We start from the raw sequence: 5,506 nt of genomic DNA on the forward strand, positions 1-5,506 counted from the left end.
TTTGAAGCTATATCACTTATATTCGCAAGTATTTGAAGCTAAACCATTTGTTTTGCATGGTTTCGAAGATAAGTCTTCTACTTTGCACTGAGATGAAGCTAAATCATGTGATTCGAATTGATTTGAAGCTAACTCGTTTGTTTCGTCTGCATTTGAAACTATATCACTTATATTCACAAGTATTTGAAGCTAAACCATTCGTTTTGAATGAATTTGAAGCTAAGCGTCCTACTTCGCATTAATTTGAAGCTAAATCGTGTGTTTCGTTTGCATTTGAAGCTAACTCGTTTGTCTCGCATGCTGTTCAAGCTAAATCATGTATATCATAAGTATTTGAAGCTAAACCATTTGATTCGCATGGATTTTAAGCTAAGCCTTCTTCTTCGCATTGATTTGACGCTAAATCATGTGTTTCGCACGGATTTGAGGCTAACTCCTTTGTTTCGCATGCAGTTGAAGATAAATCATGTACATCACAAGTATTTGAAGCTAAACCATTTGTTTCGCATGGATTTGAAGCTAAGCCTTCTACTGCGCATTGATTTGAAGCTAAATCATGTGTTTCGCTTGGATTTGAAGCCAACTCGTTTGTTTCGCCTGCAGTTGAAGCCACATCATGTATATCACAATTATTTGAAGCTGAACCATTTGTTTCGCATGGATTTGAAGCTAATCCTTCTACTGCGCATTCATTTGAAGCTAAATCATGTGTTTCGCTTGCATTTGAAGCTAACTCGTTTGTTTCGTCTGCATTTGATCCAATATCACTTATATTCGCCAGTATTTGAAGATAAATCATTCGTTTTGCATGAATTTGAAGCTAAGCGTCCTACTTCGCATTAATTTGAAGCTAAATCGTGTGTTTCGCTTGCATTTGAAGCTAACTCGTTTGTTTCGCATGCAGTTGAAGCTTCATCATGTTTATCACAAGTATCTGAATCTAAACCATCTGTTTCGCATGAATATTAAGCTAAACCATGTGTCTCGCATGAATTTGAAGCCAAATCACGTGTTTCGCTTGGATTTGAAGCTAACTTGTTTGTTTCGCCTGCAGTTGATGCTATATCATGTGTATCACAGGAATTTGAAGATAAACCACTTGTTTCGCATTGATGTGAAGCTAAGCCTTCTACTTCGCATTTATTTGAAACTAAATCATGTGTTCCGCATGGATTTCAAGCTAACTCGTTCGTTTCGCCTGCATTTGAAGGTAAATGATGTATATCACAAGTATTTGAAGCTAAACCATTTGTTTCGCATAGATTTGAAGCTAAGCCTTCTACTTCGCATTGATTTCAAGCTAAATCATGTGTTTCGAATGGATTTGAAGCTAAGCCTTCTACTTCGCAAATGATTTGAAGCTAAATCATGTGTTTCGCTTGGATTTGAAGCTAACATATTTTGATTAATCATGCAGATGACGCCAAATCGTGTATAAAAAAAGGATTTGAAGCTAAATCATGCGTTTCGCATGGATTTGAAGCTAAGCATTCTACTTCGCTTGATTTTGAATCTAAATCATGTGTTTCGCTTGGATTTGAAGCTAAGCCTTCTACTTCGCATTGATTTGAAACTAAATCATGTGTTCCGCATGGATTTCAAGCTAACTCGTTCGTTTCGCCTGCATTTGAAGGTAAATGATGTATATCACAAGTATTTGAAGCTAAACCATTTGTTTCGCATAGATTTGAAGCTAAGCCTTCTACTTCGCATTGATTTCAAGCTAAATCATGTGTTTCGAATGGATTTGAAGCTAAGCCTTCTACTTCGCAAATGATTTGAAGCTAAATCATGTGTTTCGCTTGGATTGAAGCTAACATATTTTGATTAATCATGCAGATGACGCCAAATCGTGTATAAAAAAAGGATTTGAAGCTAAATCATGCGTTTCGCATGGATTTGAAGCTAAGCATTCTACTTCGCTTGATTTTGAATCTAAATCATGTGTTTCGCTTGGATTTGAAGCTAAGCCTTCTACTTCGCATTGATTTGAAACTAAATCATGTGTTCCGCATGGATTTCAAGCTAACTCGTTCGTTTCGCCTGCATTTGAAGGTAAATGATGTATATCACAAGTATTTGAAGCTAAACCATTTGTTTCGCATGGATTTGAAGCTAAGCCTTCTACTGCGCATTGATTTGAAGCTAAATCATGTGTTTCGCTTGGATTTGAAGCCAACTCGTTTGTTTCGCCTGCAGTTGAAGCCACATCATGTAAATCACAATTATTTGAAGCTGAACCATTTGTTTCGCATGGATTTGAAGCTAAGCCTTCTACTGCGCATTCATTTGAAGCTAAATCATGTGTTTCGCTTGCATTTGAAGCTAACTCGTTTGTTTCGTCTGCATTTGATCCAATATCACTTATATTCGCCAGTATTTGAAGATAAATCATTCGTTTCGCATGGATTTGAAGCTAAGCCTCCTACTTCGTATTGATTAGAAGCAAAATCATGTATTCGCATGGATTTGAAGCCAACTCGTTGTTTCGCATGCAGTTGAAGCTAAATCACGCATATCACAAGTATTTGAAACTGAACCATTTGTTTGGCATGGTTTTGAAGCTAAGCCTTCTACTTCGCATTTACTTGATGCTAAGTCACGTGTTTCGCATTGATTTGGAGATAACTCGTTAGTGTCGCATGCATTTGAACCAATTTCACTTATATTCGCCAGTATTTGAAGATAAATCATTCGTTTCGCATGGATTTGAAGCTAAGCCTCCTAGTTCGTATTTATTTGGAGCTAAATCATGTATTCGCTTGGAATTGAAGCCAACTCGTTTGTATCGCCTGCAGTTGAAGCTAAATCATGTATATCACAATTATTTGAAGCTGAACCATTTGTTTCGCATGGATTTGTAGCTAAGCCTTCTACTTCGCATTTATTTGATGCTAAATGACGTGTCTCGCATTGATTTGAAGAAAACTCGTTTGTTTCGTCTGCATTTGAACCAATATCACTTATATTCGCCAGTATTTGAAGATAAATCATTCGTTTCGCATGGATTTGAAGCTAAGCGTCCTAGTTCGTATTGATTTGAAGCTAAATCATGTATTCGCTTTGTTTTGAAGCCAACTCGTTTGTTTCGCCTGCAGTTGAAGCTAAATCATGTATATCACAATTATTTGAAGCTGAACCATTTGTTTCGCATGGATTTGAAGCTAAGCCTTCTACTGCGCATTGATTGGTAGCTAAATCATGTGTTTCGCTTGCATTTGAAGCTAACTCGTTTGTTTCGTCCGCATTTGAACCAATATCACTTATATTCGCAAAGTATTTGAAGCTAAACTATTCGTTTTGCATGAATTTGAAGCTAAGCGTCCTACTTCGCATTAATTTGAAGCTAAATCGTGTGTTTCGCTTGCATTTGAAGCTAACTCGTTTGTTTCAAATGCAGTTGAAGCTTCATCATGTTTATCACAAGTATCTGAATCTAAACCATCTGTTTCGCATGAATATTAAGCTAAACCATGTGTTTCGCATGGATTTGAAGCTATATCACTTATATTCGCAAGTATTTGAAGCTAAACCATTTGTTTTGCATGGTTTCGAAGATAAGTCTTCTACTTCGCATTGAGATGAAGCTAAATCATGTGATTCGAATTGATTTGAAGCTAACTCGTTTGTTTCGTCTGCATTTGAAACTATATCACTTATATTCACAAGTATTTGAAGCTAAACCATTCGTTTTGAATGAATTTGAAGCTAAGCGTCCTACTTCGCATTAGTTTGAAGCTAAATCGTGTGTTTCGTTTGCATTTGAAGCTAACTCGTTTGTCTCGCATGCTGTTCAAGCTAAATCATGTATATCATAAGTATTTGAAGCTAAACCATTTGATTCGCATGGATTTTAAGCTAAGCCTTCTTCTTCGCATTGATTTGAAGCTAACTCGTTTGTTTCGTCCGCATTTGAACCAATATCACTTATATTCGCAAAGTATTTGAAGCTAAACCATTCGTTTTGCATGAATTTGAAGCTAAGCGTCCTACTTCGCATTAATTTGAAGCTAAATCGTGTGTTTCGCTTGCATTTGAAGCTAACTCGTTTGTTTCGCATGCAGTTGAAGCTTCATCATGTTTATCACAAGTATCTGAATCTAAACCATCTGTTTCGCATGAATATTAAGCTAAACCATGTGTCTCGCATGAATTTGAAGCCAAATCACGTGTTTCGCTTGGATTTGAAGCTAACTTGTTTGTTTCGCCTGCAGTTGATGCTATATCATGTGTATCACAGGAATTTGAAGATAAACCACTTGTTTCGCATTGATGTGAAGCTAAGCCTTCTACTTCGCATTGATTTGAAACTAAATCATGTGTTCCGCATGGATTTCAAGCTAACTCGTTCGTTTCGCCTGCATTTGAAGGTAAATGATGTATATCACAAGTATTTGAAGCTAAACCATTTGTTTCGCATAGATTTGAAGCTAAGCCTTCTACTTCGCATTGATTTCAAGCTAAATCATGTGTTTCGAATGGATTTGAAGCTAAGCCTTCTACTTCGCAAATGATTTGAAGCTAAATCATGTGTTTCGCTTGGATTTGAAGCTAACATATTTTGATTAATCATGCAGATGACGCCAAATCGTGTATAAAAAAAGGATTTGAAGCTAAATCATGCGTTTCGCATGGATTTGAAGCTAAGCATTCTACTTCGCTTGATTTTGAATCTAAATCATGTGTTTCGCTTGGATTTGAAGCTAAGCCTTCTACTTCGCTTGATTTTGAAGCTAAATCATGTGTTTCGCTTGGATTTGAATCTAACTCGTTTGTTTCGTATGCAGTAAATGCTAAATCATGTTTATCACAAGTATCTGAATCTAAACCATCTGTTTCCCATGAATATTAAGCTAAACCATGTGTTTCGCATGGATTTGAAGCTATATCACTTATATTCGCAAGTATTTGAAGCTAAACCATTTGTTTTGCATGGTTTCGAAGATAAGTCTTCTACTTTGCACTGAGATGAAGCTAAATCATGTGATTCGAATTGATTTGAAGCTAACTCGTTTGTTTCGTCTGCATTTGAAACTATATCACTTATATTCACAAGTATTTGAAGCTAAACCATTCGTTTTGAATGAATTTGAAGCTAAGCGTCCTACTTCGCATTAATTTGAAGCTAAATCGTGTGTTTCGTTTGCATTTGAAGCTAACTCGTTTGTCTCGCATGCTGTTCAAGCTAAATCATGTATATCATAAGTATTTGAAGCTAAACCATTTGATTCGCATGGATTTTAAGCTAAGCCTTCTTCTTCGCATTGATTTGACGCTAAATCATGTGTTTCGCACGGATTTGAGGCTAACTCCTTTGTTTCGCATGCAGTTGAAGATAAATCATGTACATCACAAGTATTTGAAGCTAAACCATTTGTTTCGCATGGATTTGAAGCTAAGCCTTCTACTGCGCATTGATTTGAAGCTAAATCATGTGTTTCGCTTGGATTTGAAGCCAACTCGTTTGTTTCGCCTGCAGTTGAAGCCACATCATGTATATCACAAT

The sequence above is a fragment of the Megalopta genalis genome, unplaced genomic scaffold (assembly GCF_051020955.1).
Source record: "Megalopta genalis isolate 19385.01 unplaced genomic scaffold, iyMegGena1_principal scaffold0646, whole genome shotgun sequence".
In the NCBI taxonomy this organism is placed as follows: Eukaryota; Metazoa; Arthropoda; class Insecta; order Hymenoptera; family Halictidae; genus Megalopta; species Megalopta genalis.